This window comes from Hippopotamus amphibius, chromosome 4, assembly GCF_030028045.1.
Source record: "Hippopotamus amphibius kiboko isolate mHipAmp2 chromosome 4, mHipAmp2.hap2, whole genome shotgun sequence".
Taxonomy (NCBI): domain Eukaryota; kingdom Metazoa; phylum Chordata; class Mammalia; order Artiodactyla; family Hippopotamidae; genus Hippopotamus; species Hippopotamus amphibius.
Genome location: NC_080189.1, coordinates 5335860 through 5349549, shown reverse-complemented (window position 1 = coordinate 5349549; position 13690 = coordinate 5335860). Strand labels below are relative to the sequence as shown.

Below are 13690 nucleotides of genomic sequence, written 5' to 3'. Positions count from 1 at the left end.
TATTTTTTAAATTGAAATATAGTTGATTTATGGTGTTGTACACCTTGGGTTCTTTAGCATGCTTTCCCTGCAGGTGTAGAAGTGGATGTCCTCCACTTCCAATCACATTGCTGTTTTCCGGACTCAGGGCAGGATTCCCAGCTCCGTGCTGGGGTCCGAGAATGCAAGGAAGAAACAGCCTCCCTGCTCCAATCATCCCCGTGATAACAGCTCACCCAAACTTTATGTCAGACCTTTACCAAGTTCCCCTGGAAAGACCGTCCTGCTGTGTTATTACACGACCCTCCCCTGATTGTTCGCCGGTTCCCATCTTGCGGATTTTCTTCTAATTACAATGTGCCTAAAAACGCCTCCAAATACGTCACCTACACAGCCACCCTAGGCGGTCAATGCTATTCTTCCTGCTTAGAGATCAGACCGCTGAGGCCCAGAGAGGTTATACTGGCATTTTTCAAACTGAGCGGAATCATATAATTGTTCATTGGCTCTGAAGACGGCTTCTTAGATGAGAAATTTTTTCCCTCAAATGAAGTCTTTAAATGGAAGTGAATAGGATAAAGGCAGAGATGCCCTGGTCGAAGAGGAACACTTTCCACCCTATGACTCACACCCACTCCCGGGATCCAGCACTCAGAAGAAGTACTGAGGGACCCAAAGGAGGTCGGAATGTGGCTGCTAGCTGGGTGGCTGTGGGCTAAGCAAAAACTGTTGTATCTTAGAAGTTTCATTTTAATTGGATTTGTTGAGTTTGAGATGCTTAGACGGTTGGATAAATTAGTTTAGAACTCAGTGGCGAGGTAGGACTTGGGGATGGGAATTTGGGTGTCAGCGGCACACAAGTGGTGTTTTCCTCTCTAGGGATCGTTGAGATCATCTGGGAGAACGTGCAAATGGATGGTACTAGAGGATCCAGGACCAAACCCCACAGCACTCCGATTTCAGAGACTGAGAAAAAGAGGATGATCCCGCAAAGGAGAGTAAGCTCTAGGCAAGCCAAGTGTAGGGACTGTTTCAAAAAGGAGAAGTGGTCAGCTGTACACCTCTGCTGAGGACATAACAGTGACTATTGGATCTGGCCGGTGTTTGTTGGTGACTTTGATGGGAGTGGTCTAGTGAAGTGGTACAGGGATAGGAGACTGAGCATGGTATATTTAGAGTATTACTCGACTAGACAGGGGGAACAAATCACCCTTGAAGTCTCAGGGGCTTAACACAAACGTTCATTTGCTGCTTAAATTAAGCCTCCTGTGGATCTGGCATCTTACATTCTCCATCTTGTAGCTATACCATCTAGCAGACTTCAAAGGTCACTCTGCAGGAAAAGAGCAGGTGCGTGGGGGACCTTTTACTTCATCTTAAATCCCCTGAATCACAGCCCTCTGACCAGAACTAGGAGCATGGTCACACTTAACTGCCAAGGGCTGTAAGCCTTCCTCTGTGCCCAGGAAGGAGAGGAGAGCCAGCCCAGGAGACCTCATGTAGCTTTTACCGCAGGGAGTAATGGATGTGAGGGATGGAGAGAGTGACCATGGAGAACTCTTCCACGATTTTCCAAGAGGACAGTGGCTGGAAGGGGACAAAGGGTCAAGGAAGGGCATTTTAATTTTTTTTTATTTTTTATACACTGTTAAAGGTTGTTTTTCATTTACAGTTATTACAAAATATTGGCCTCTGTTCGCCATGTTGCACAACACATACTTGGACCTATCTTTTTAGACCCAATAGTTTGTACCCCCCCCATTCCTTGATCCCTGTATTGGCCCTACCCCCCCCCCCCCACTGGTAACCACTCGTTTGTTCTCTGTATCTGTGAGTTCGTTTCTTTTTTGTTATATTCAACTAGTTTGCTTATAAGTGATTTCATAGTGTTTGTCTTTCTCTGTCTGACTTGTTTCACGTAGCATAATGTCCTCCAAGTCCATCCATGTTGCTGCAAATGGCATTATTTCATTCTTTTTTATGCCTGAGAAATATTCCATTGTATGTGTGTACCACATCTTCTTTATCCATTCACCTGTGGATGGACATGTAGGTTGTTTCCATGTCTTGGCTATTGTAAAGAGTGCTGCTATGAATATTGGGGTGCGTGTACCTTTTTGCATTTCCCACCAACAGTGTGTAAAGGTCCCCTTTTCTCCACATCCTCGCCAACGTTTGTTATTTGTGATCTTTTTGATGACAGCCTAGAAGATGCAGTGGAGCAGGAGAAACTGATGATGCAGGAAGTTGAGACAAACGTTGGTCTGAGGTCAGCCCTTGAAGAGGCAAGAGGATGGGATTCTGAGCATAGGAGGAGGTTTACCTCTAGGAAGAGCAGCGACATTTTTCCTTTTCTAACAGAGAAAAGGCAGAGAGTATACGTACAAATATTGGTGGTTGGTGGAATAGGTGGTAGGGGAAAAAATGAGGTATTGAACTGGCCAGAAATTTCGTTCGGGTTTTTCTGTAACATCTTATGGAAAAACCCAAACGAACTTTTTGGCCAACCCAGTAGTTCTCATCTGAGTGCTTTTCTGTTCTCTGCCATCACCAGCTGAGAATGAGGGTGGGCAGGAAGGGAGGCTGGAGATTTGAGAAGAAAAGTGAAGGTTGGCTTGCTCATTTCTATCTATTCCTGGCTTATATGTCACAATTCCTAACAACCTCCTGTATGGTACCCCTCTTCTGCCTCATCTGAGATACTCTCGGCTTCACCCAGTCTTGCCCTCACCACCATGGGGGTGACTGGTTCTGGGATGACACCTGACCGATTCATGCTGGTGCACGAGCAAGAGCTCATCTCTGATCCCTTTTGTCCCCCTTGTCTCCTGGCCCAGGGACTCCCCTTAGTGCTGTAAATACCCAACTCAGAATCATGGCGGAGCTAACAGACCTTCACCCACTAGAAAACAAGAGCTGGTGGAGAAGTACGTCCCCTTTTTCTACTCCTGTGGACAGTCCTGGCACATGGTTTATAGATGTTTATTTAATATTTTCTCCCATTCTGTGGGTTGCACTTTCACTCTTAATTGTGTCCTTTGATGCTTAAGTTTTTAATTTTGAGGTGGTCTGATTTATCTTTCTTTCATTGCCTATACTTTGGTGTCATATCCAAGAAATTATTACCAAATCCAATGTCATGAAGTTTTTACCCTGTTCTAAGAGTTTTTATAGTTTTACCTCTCTCTCTCTTTCTTTCTTTCTTTTTTTTTTGGCTGTGCCTTGCAGCACGTGGGCTCTTAGTTCCTCGACCAGGATTTGAACCTGCGTCCCCTGCAGTGGAAGCGTGAAGTCTTAACTACTGGACCACCAGGGAAGTCCTATAGTTTTATCTCAACACTTAGGTCTTTGATCCATTCTGAGTGGAAACAACCCAGATGTTTATCAACTGATGAATGGATAAACAAAATGTGGTATTTTCATACAATGAATTATTACTTGAGCATAAGAAGAATTGAAGTACTGACACGTGCTGTAGTATGGGCAAACCTTGAAAATATAATGCTCAGTGAAAGAAGCCAGACACAAGAACCATGTGTTGTATGATTCTTTTTATATGAGATGTTCGGGATAGGTCAGTTCTTAGAGACAGAAAGTAGATTTCGTGGTTGATGGAGGAAGGAGAGGAGGGGAAATGGGAATGACTGCTAGGTGTTATGGGGTTTCTTTGAGCTGTGAAATTAGGTAGTGGTGATGGTCCCACAACTTTGTGAAATACTAAAAAAGTGCTGAACTATTATATATTAAAAGGGTGAATTTTGTGGTGTGTGAATTACATCTTAATAAAAAATAGATAAAAATAAAATTCTGACTATTGAAAGTACACCTTTCTCAGAAGGAAAAATTTGACTTTATTGCAACAGACCAATCATGCAATGCTTGCAAAACTCCTGATAAATTTATCCAAAAATGGGGCCAACTCACCTTTTTCTCCTTCATTTTGTGAGGCTACAACATACATACAGTGAAGCGAATGGCCCAGTGACTGTATATGTCGGCTCTGTGAGGCTTTCACCCAGATCAAGAAGATACAGCATGTCCGGCCCAATAAAAGGCTCACCCTAGGCCTCTCTCAGAAACAAGCATTCCCACCCCCTCCCAGAGGCAATCACCACTCTGACTGCTATCACCCGGGACTAGTTTTGCTGCTTCTTGTGCTTCATAGAATTAGGATTATAGGCTGTGTCTGGCTCCTATCACTCAGTGTTACGTCTGTGGGATTCATCCTGTTGTGTGGCACTGTGGCTCAGTCATTTCACTGCTGCTTTGCTTTCTATTATATGTAGAAGCACAATTTATCCTTTCTCCTGTTGAAGGCACTGGGGTTGTTTCTGGTTGGGGGCTACTATGAATAAATGCTTACTTTTTAATATTAATATTATTATAAAAGGACAAAAAAGGACCTTCCCTTTGAGCCTGTCAAAAGGAGATTTGAAGCTATGCTTTGAGGTTTATAATTGGCTATTGTATCTGCCCCAGGAGAGGTATCAAAACCCCAGCCCACCCCCTTCCTCTCACATACCAGCAGATGGCTGGTCCCAGGAAAAACACTGAGTCAGCCTCCTTAAGGTGGGGAGAGTTGGATATGCTCAGACATGTTAAGAAAGAAGACATTTTACAAGCATTTGGCTGAATTCATGTACTAATATCTAGAGCTGAGTAATACACAATAAGAAAGAAAAAGGCAGCCAAGTAACCCTTGGTTCATCTTTAAGTCTCTTGAGGTATTCTGAAAACTTCTTTGTTGGTTTAAGTTTATTTCAGAAGAGCTGAAAACGAGACTTGCCCTAGAGAAGGCTAGGATTTTGACTTGCCCAATATGAGGTTTTTCCTATTTCCTCAGCTGAGGAGTGAGGATTCTCAGACTTTCTGGAAAGACCCTTTGAACTTGAGAATCCCTGGATCCTGCCCGCTGATTGGGCTCCTGGGCAGGGGCCTCTGGGGCTGGCAAGCCCCTGTGTGATGTCACAGGGCTTTGTGAGGTGGCCTTGGGCAGCCTGTGTTTGAGCCCTGCCATGCAGGCAGGGTACCCAGCACAATCAAGTATTTGCTCAGAATCCAGGCACCATAGAGTCAGCCTTTCAGGAGGCAACTCCATCTTTGAGATCATTCAGTGTAGACTCCTGCTTCCACCTATGACTCAGCTTGGAGAATACGTCAACTACATCAACTACAAAGCAGCCAGTGGTCGTCTCAGTGGTAGGTGGCTTAGCTCTGAAAAATGGGAACAAAGATGGGAGGGGGGGGATCCTTCCACCTAGAATCAGTGGGAGCAGCACATCAAATCACTGAATCTTGAATGGGACGCTGGCTCTGGGGGTTAGAATTAAGAAGATCCGATTTTTCAGGCTGGGTTATGCCACCCTCGAGGCTTACTGGGCATCATAATAACTTTAGTTCTTGAAACTCAGGGCCAGTTTTCATTGTATACCATGAAGTACACCGTTTGTGCTTCTTAAGATTTATACAAAGGGAATATATTACTTATTCAAAAAGCAAAGTAGGAAAAAAACTCTTCGTAGTGTCAGAAAGTCATAGATCTTTTATGGAGATCAGTTCTAGGAGAGCAAGGGATTACAAATACTGATTATTTGCAGAAAAATTAGTTGTGACATTATCTAAAGCATAGTCATGTTTTCCTGGCTCTAAAAATTTACATTTTAAAACTCAATGACTGCAACTTCCCTGGTGGATCAATGGTTAAGAATCTGCCTGCCAATGCAGGGGATGTGGGTTCGATCCCTGGTCCGGAAAGATCCCATATGCCGAGGAGCAGCTAAGCCCGTGTGCCACAACTACTGAACCTGCACTCTAAAGCCCGAGAGCCACGACTATTGAGCCCACATGCCACAACTACTGAAGCCCTCGTGCCTAGAGCCAGCGCTCCGCAACAAGAGAAGCCGCCACAATGAGAAGCCTGCGCAATGCAACAAAGAGTAGCCTGCGCTCACCACAACTAGAGAAAGCCCTCGCACAGCAATGAAGACCCAAAGGGGCCAAAATAAATAATAAAATAAATCTTTAAAAAAACAAAAAAAAAAAACGGAAAAAAACCTCAATAACTGGGACTTCCCTAGTGGCTCAGTGGTTAAGAATCCACCTGCCAATGCAGGGGACACATGTTCCATCTCTGGTCTGGGAAGATCCCACATGCCTCGGAACAACTAAGCCGGCATTCCACACTTACTGAGCCTGCACTCTAGGGCTCACGTGCCGCAAATATTGAACCCAAGTGCTGCAATTACTGAAGCCCATGTGCCTAGAACCCGTGCTCCGCAACAAGAGAAGCCACTGCACTGAGAAGCCTGTGCACCACAACAAAGAGTAGCCCTCGTTCGCCACAACTAGAGAAAGCCTGTGCACAGCAACAAATTCCCAATGCAGCTCGCATGCTCCCCTCCCCCAAAAAAAACCTCAGTGACTGTAAATCCAGATCTATTTTAGGGTTTTGGTTTCTCGGTGTGTGCATGTGCACATGTGTTAGGGATTATTGGCAGCATTCTTTTCTGCTTTGCTGGATTCTTTTCACTCTCAGGGTTTGTTTTTTTTTAATGCATTTAAAATTTTATTTGCTGTACATACAGATCATCCCTGAAATGTTTTACAAATTTATTCTGTATTTTTCTAGCATGTGAGTTTTAGTGAAGAAAATCATTGAACATGATTTCCTTCTGAGAATAGAGAGTTGAAAAGCCAACCACAGACCTGCCGGATCTATCTTTTGGTAGGAGAAGTTTTCTGTGTTTTCTGGGAGTATGGGGGAGGGTGTTGGCGGTGGGGAGGAGGGGAGATGAGGTACATATTCCAGAGAACTATTGGGAGTTCTGCTTTAAGAAAATGTAATATAAGACAACATATTAGTAAAATAAGAAATTTAGAGGGAGGGATATTTTTATGTGTTCATATCTAAAAAAACTTTTGCCAAATTTTTTTTTAATTTTTAAAAAAATTTTTATTTTATATTGGAGTATAGTTGGTTTACAATGTTGTGTTAGGTTCAAGTGTACAGCAAAGTGATTTAGTTATACATATACACATATCTATTCTTTCCCAAGTTTTCTTAGCATATTAGAATCCTTCTAGAGAATATGGATTTGTTGTATTTTTCAGTATTAATTCTATTATTATTCAGTAATAATTCTAAACTCTCCCAAATCCAGCTTTATATTCCCTCCCTTTACCCAGCAGCCACAGGACTCAGCCCAGGCACAGGCCCCTGACTCCACTCAGTGGTGATGCCTGGGCCCTGCAGTTCTCGGGAAGCAGACTTTCCTCCCTGAGGGGGCCTCGCACATTTCCAGCCAAGCTGTGTTATGACTCGGCCCGCCCCCCCCCCATTACTGACCTGGTGGCCAAGAGCGGACTTGAGAGGTGACCCTGAGGGAGGGAATGTGTTGCCTTTTGCAGCGGAGGCCTCTGTGTTATTCTCATGGAGAGGAGGAGAGCCAGCCTTTTGTGGGGAGGAAGGGCCCTTGCTGTGAGTCCAGAGTGTCCGGTGGGTCTGGGGTTTCTGACGTGTCCCGCCTGCACACTCCCATCCCAAGGCTCAGTCTCCCTCCTTCCCTGGGGTGAAGACTACCCAGAGTGCGAATCAACCTTCCCTTCCCTGCAGCTCGGACGCCCTCGTGAAGCCCTGCTTTCTTGCCCTTTGGTTGTAGGGATGAGTCTTTTTATACCCTGCTAAGGAAGCCCTCCGACTCAGATGTTTTGCCCTAAATTGGGGACAAATAGCCCTCAGCCTTCCATTACTTTTCTCACATGTGTCCACGGCCTGCGCTACAGCCATTTTGATTCCGTGCTGTTTGTCACGCGCACCCTCTGCCCTCGTCTCTCAAATGTGCCAGCCAGGACACTCCTTCCACCGGTATTCCCCCCCGGGGCCCCCCAGCCAGGCTTTAATGGGGACACTGCTTCAGCGTGCCAGGGGCTGTCAGAATGCTGCCTTTCCACACTCCCAATCCTCCCCTCCCCTCCCCCCTCCCCCTTAGCAACCGCAAGGCTGTTCTCTATGTTTGTGCGTCTGGTTTTGTAGGCATGTTCATTTGTGCTGCATTTTAGATTCCATATATGATATCATATGATATTTGTCTTCCTCTGTCTGACTTACTTTGTTTAGTATGCTAGTCTCTAGGTCCATCCATGTTGTTGCAAATGGCATCTCGTTCTTTTTAATGACTGTGTAATAGTCTATTGTATATATACGCATCTTTATCCACTCATCTGTCAATGGACATGTATGCTGTTTCCATGTCTTGGCTATTGTAAATAGTGCTGCTATTGGATTTCCCAGTGGTCCAGTGGTTAGGAATCTGCCTTCCAGTGTAAGGGGATGTCGGTTTGATCGCTGGTGGGGCAACAAAGATCCTGCAAGCCCAGTGGTGCGGCCAAAAATAAATAAATAAAACAAACTGCTAAAAAAAAAAAAGAATGCTGCCTTTCCACCAGCAATGGGTTCTCAGGGAAGAGGAGCGACCCAGCCCCCAAACCCCATTTTAGACTGTTTCCCAGGGCCCCCCCCCCCCACCAACTGTTGTAGTTCTAGCTTCTCAGAAAACAGACTCTGAGACTGTGTAAGACTGAGATTTGCGTGTAAGCACTTTCTTGACGTGGGTTTGGGTTTCCAAAGTGAGGCACGTGGATCAAGCAGAGGAAGAGGGTGGAGTGGGACGTGGTTGAGGAGCTTCTGCCGGTCGCACGGGCAGCTCTGGGCCAGAGGGGCCTTCAGAGTCGTCCCCAGTTGAGACACGAGGTTTCTGCCCATCGAGCAGTCTTTAAATGTGCGTTCCCTCAGGGAGGGGCAACCTTGGGCAAAGCAGCTTGCTCTGGTTAAAGGTAATTCTGGGGCGGGGACTTGGCTGTGAGCCTTTGGCGGTAGGGGGAACGGGTGCCTACCACCGCCTGAGGCATCGCATCCAGGTGGTTTGATGCCACGGAACTGTTATGGGCACTGGGTTCTGCCAAGCAGGTCCTACATGAACACGAGCAGTAGGAGTCAGGGTGGGTATGCAAGCTTGCTGCTAGGAAAGGCTCAAAGTCAAAACTGTAGACGCCAAATTCTTCCCTCCAGTCTGAGAAAGGATAAAAATGGGAGATAATACGAAATGTTCAAGTGCCAGGAAGTCACTTGGGAAGAATCCAAGCATGAGAAGGAGGACCCACATCAGAGGGACCTAGACCCAGGAGAGAGCTGGAGAGCACGAGGCTCGTTTCATTGATGACTTTTCCCAGGAGTCAGGACGCCAGGGGATGTAAAGGGGCAGGGCTGGGAACATCTGTGTTCACGTGTTTGCCAGTATCCATGCTGTTTGATGGTCATGGTTTGTTTTCATTTTCAATCTTTTTTTTTTAATCTTTATTGGAGTATGATTGCTGTACAGTATTGTGTCAGTTTCTGCTGTACAGCAAAGTGAAAGAGCCACATGTATACATATATCCCCATATCCCCTCCCTCTTGAGCCTCCCTCCCAACCTCCCTATCCCACCCTTCTAAGTCTTCACAAAGCATCAAGCTGGTCTCCCTGTGCTCTGTAGTAGCTTCCCACCAGCCATCTATTTTACATGTGGTAGTGTGTATATGTCAATGCTACTCTCTCACTACATCCCAGCTTCCCCTCCTCCCAGCGTCCTCAAGTCTGTTCTCTACGTCTGCATCTCTGTTCCTACCCTGCCACTAGGTTCATCAGTACCATTTTTCTAGATTCCGTATATATGTGTTAGCATACAGTATTTGTTTTTCTCTTTCTGGCTTACTTCACTCTGTATGACAGACTCTAGGTCCATCCACCTCACTACGAATATCTCAATTTCATCCCTTTTTATGGCTGAGTAATATTCCATTGTATATATGTGCCACATCTTCTTTATCCATTCATCTGTCAATGGACATTTAGGTTGCTTCCCTGTCCTGGCTTCAATCTTTTGTTTTTTTAATCTTTGCTTTTAAGACATTTGTCAAAGTAATGCATATGTGGGACTTCCTAGGTGGCGCAGTAGATAGCAATCCACCTGCCAGTGCAGGGGACATGGGTTCCATCCCTGCCCCACGGAGATACCACATGCCACGGAGCAACTAAGCCTGTGTGCCACAACTACTGAGCCTGTGCTCTAGGGCCTGTGAGCCACAACTAAGTTCATGCACCACAACTACTGAGCCTGTGCTCTAGGGCCCGTGAGTCACAACTACTGAGCCCACGTGCCACAGCTACTGAAGTTCATGCACCTAGAGTCCGTGCCCAACGACAAGAGAAGCCACTGTAATGAGAAGCCTGCGCACCGCAACAAAGAGTAGTCCCTGCTCACCACAACTAGAGAAAGCCCGTGTGCAGCAATGAAGACCCAACGTAGCCAATAAATAAATACATAAATAAATTTATTAAAAAAAAATTGTACGAAGTAATGCATACATATAATAAATAAAATAATAACAAATCTTCAAAGTCAGCAGGCCCTTCCCAATTCTTGCCCTGACCCCCAGTTCAACTCCCTAAAAGCAAGAGACCCTTTAATCTGTTTCTTAATGACAGTTACCTTCACATTTTAAATGATATTCTCAGACTGACTTCTGTTTTTCGGTTTATCTATATTATACATCAACTTCATTTCTCTTACATGGCTTCTATTTTTTTTTTTTAGCTAATTTTCCAATAAATCTATGTGATTTTTGTTTTGTTTTGTTTTGTTTTTGGTTAATACAGTTATCAGTGGTTACATCTTCATCACTCTATAAATATTGTCCCTTCGTTTTTACCATCATATAGGTCATCTGCCTGCACTTCCCCACCCCCAAATAATACATTGTTTGATATTCTTTAGATTCATCTCCTTTGTGAGGTGGGGGCCCAGCGCCCGGGGCTCAATGTCAGCTTCTACTCCAGTCTTTGCTGGTTGCACCCTAAGCCCGCTGCACACCCGCCCTCCGAGACCACTCTGCCTCTCTTCTGGGTTCAGTCCATTACCCTGGGTCCTCGTCTTCTTTGTTGATTATTTGTCTTGTTGGCGTTTATAATCTACACGTAGTTTCCCAAAAAGGAAGACAAGGAGTCTAATTTTTTGAAAATATCTTTATTCCACTCTCCAGCTTTATTGAATTTTGACTAGATGCAGGATTCTAGGTGGGATATCACGTAACTTAGAATTTTGAATCCATTTCTCTTCAGTTTTTCAGAATTCAACGGTGCTGTTGAGAAGTTTGATCTCATTAGGCTCCTCCTTGAAGATGTCAACGGTTTCTCCTGCCTCTGGAAGCTTTTAGGATCTTTTCACATTCATCGCATTGGCCATTCTGTGGGGCCTTTTAGTTCTGGGGGAAATGTTTGTATTATTTGATACTTTTCTCTGATCACCTTTTGGAACCCTTTGTGCTAGTTGGATGTTACACTTCCTAGAATGAAATATCTCATCTCTCATTTTTTTTTCCTCATGTTTTCCTTCTCTTTCATCTTGTGGTGCTTTCCAGGGTATTCTTTTCATGCTACTTTCCAACCTGCTAATTTTTAATTTTAGTCATCACACTTGAAGTTTCAGCAGCCTCTTTTTTTGTTCTCAAAGTGTCCCTTTTTCAAGCCTGCTTCTCTGGTTTCATAAATGTAATGTTTTCTTAGCTCTCTCTGAACAATCAAAATCAGTATTTCGATTTTTCGAAAGCTCTCGTTTGCTCTTCCCCTTTTCTGGCTCAGTTTATATTTTCCTTCTTTCTGAAGGCTTTCCTCAAGGACCTCAGCCAATCCTTGATCTGCACTAGTTTACTAGGGCCACCACATCAAAGTCCCTTAGAGTGGGTGGCTTAAACAATCAACATTTATTTTCTCACAATTCTGGAACCTGGACTTACGAGGTCCAGGTGTCAGCAGGGTTGGCATCTTTCGAAGCCTCTCTTTTAGGCGTGCAGACGACCACCTTCTCACTGTGTCCTCACAGGGCCTTTCCTCTGTGCCTGTGCCTCACTGGTGTCTCCTCCTCTTTTTATAAGGACACCAGTCCTATCGGAACTGGGCCCGCCCTCATGGCCTCATTTACACTTCATTACCTCCGTAGAGGCCCCATCTCTGCATACAGTCACGTTGGGAATTAGGACTTCAACGTATGAGTGTAGGGGACCCAGTTCAGTCCATCACAGCACTCCATTCCGACGGGAAAGTGGGCCCCTAACCCGCTGCTGGGGACCTCTAGGTGTTGGGCTACCCCCACAGGTGTCCTGTCTTCACGGTGACACGGGGGGAGGCAGCTGCTTTGCTGGGCACCCCCACGCTTCGCCGTATGGAGGGCTTTTCTCTGGGGCCTGTCTTCCCATCATCTTCTCCCCTCTCCCGCCTCAGGCAGAGCCGCCTGGCTGCCGGCATCCTGTGCGTGAGGCGGGAAAGAGGCCCAGGTGACCCTCCTGGCCTCAGCCTCAAGCTTCCTTCTGTGGAGGCTGGGCCCCTGCAGTCCCATTTCTCCAGAGGAGAAATTGCCAGGCTCTCGTCTGACTTTCCTGTGCAGGGAAAGATGTCCAGAGCTGACTTTCCTGTGCAGGGAGGGGCGTCCAGAGCTGACGGTTCTGCATGGAATCACATGGCCTTTTCCAAAGCCTCCCCTCATGTCCCCTGTCAAGCCTGGCCCTCCAAGCCCTGAGCTGTCCTGGGGTCTGCTAGACGCCTTTCTGCCCCAGAGTCCTCTCTCCGCCCACCTGGAGTTGTGATTCCCTCTGTTTTTCCAAGTCATGGCCACACATACAGTCACATTCTGTCTTCCAAACCTGTGTTGAAATCATACGTGTGTTTTTCTCTCTACTGCTCTTTTCCCAGGAGAGTTTTCAGCTGTATGTTTGTTGACAGTTGAGTCAGGAGGGAGAGGACACAGACACACACGTTCAATCTATCAACTGTAAAGGAAGTTTCTCAAGACTTTCTTTTTTGATAAATTATGAAGTATTTCAAACATAGGAGAAATACAGAGAAATACATCAGGAACATTGTGTGTGCACATCATCAAGCGTTATCAAACCTCCTCATTTTGCCATATTTGCTTCAGAACTTTTTAAGAGTAAGCATTAAGGGGAAATCGCTGGTGGTCCAGTGGTTAAGACTTCTCATTTTCACTGCTGAGGGCCCAGGTTCAATCCCTGGTTGGAGAACTAAGATCCCACAACCCACGACCAAAAAGAGAAATAAATAAAAATAAAAAGCATGAAGGACACAGTCCAAGCTCTTCATCCTGCTCCCGACGCCCTCCCACACGGAGGTGATCGCTCTCCTGTATTTTTCCTGTATTTGTGTAGACCACGCACACATATGGTATTTTTCCCCAGCATTTGCTACCCTAAAGGGTGTGCATAAACAATTGCACTGTTTTTTGTGTTTTCCATATTTCTCTAGGTAACATCATACTCTAGCTGTTTTTTGTGCAACATTATGGTTTTTAGATTTTACGATATTAATCTGTTGTTCCAGTAGATTCATTTCCAATGTTAAATGAATAGCCTCAGTTTATCAGTTTTCCTGTTGAGGGAAACTTGAATGGTGTCTAATTTCTATCACAAACACGACTCCAGTAAGTGTTCTCCTGGTGAGAGTCTCCTAGGGATGGAACTGCCTCCACATTCCCTATGTATAGACTCAACCTACATAGAGATTGCAAAGCGGCTGTACCATTTCACAGTCCCATCAGCGAGGTCCACACTTCTCACTGCCCACTTTCTTTCCACCATGGGATAGTGTATGTTTTTGCATGTCTA

The 13690-nt window shown here is 45.3% G+C and overlaps 1 protein-coding gene across 1 annotated transcript in view; it reads left to right on the top strand.

The window, feature by feature from the left end:
• Positions 1-5020: 5020 nt before the first annotated feature.
• Positions 5021-13690, top strand: part of GALNTL5 (polypeptide N-acetylgalactosaminyltransferase like 5) — a 66551-nt gene continuing 57881 nt past the window's right edge. The window contains exons 1-2 of the mRNA XM_057732044.1: positions 5021-5178; positions 6608-6703. The gene's annotated coding sequence lies outside the window, so the exon portion shown is untranslated. The remainder of the gene's footprint in view (positions 5179-6607; positions 6704-13690) is intronic.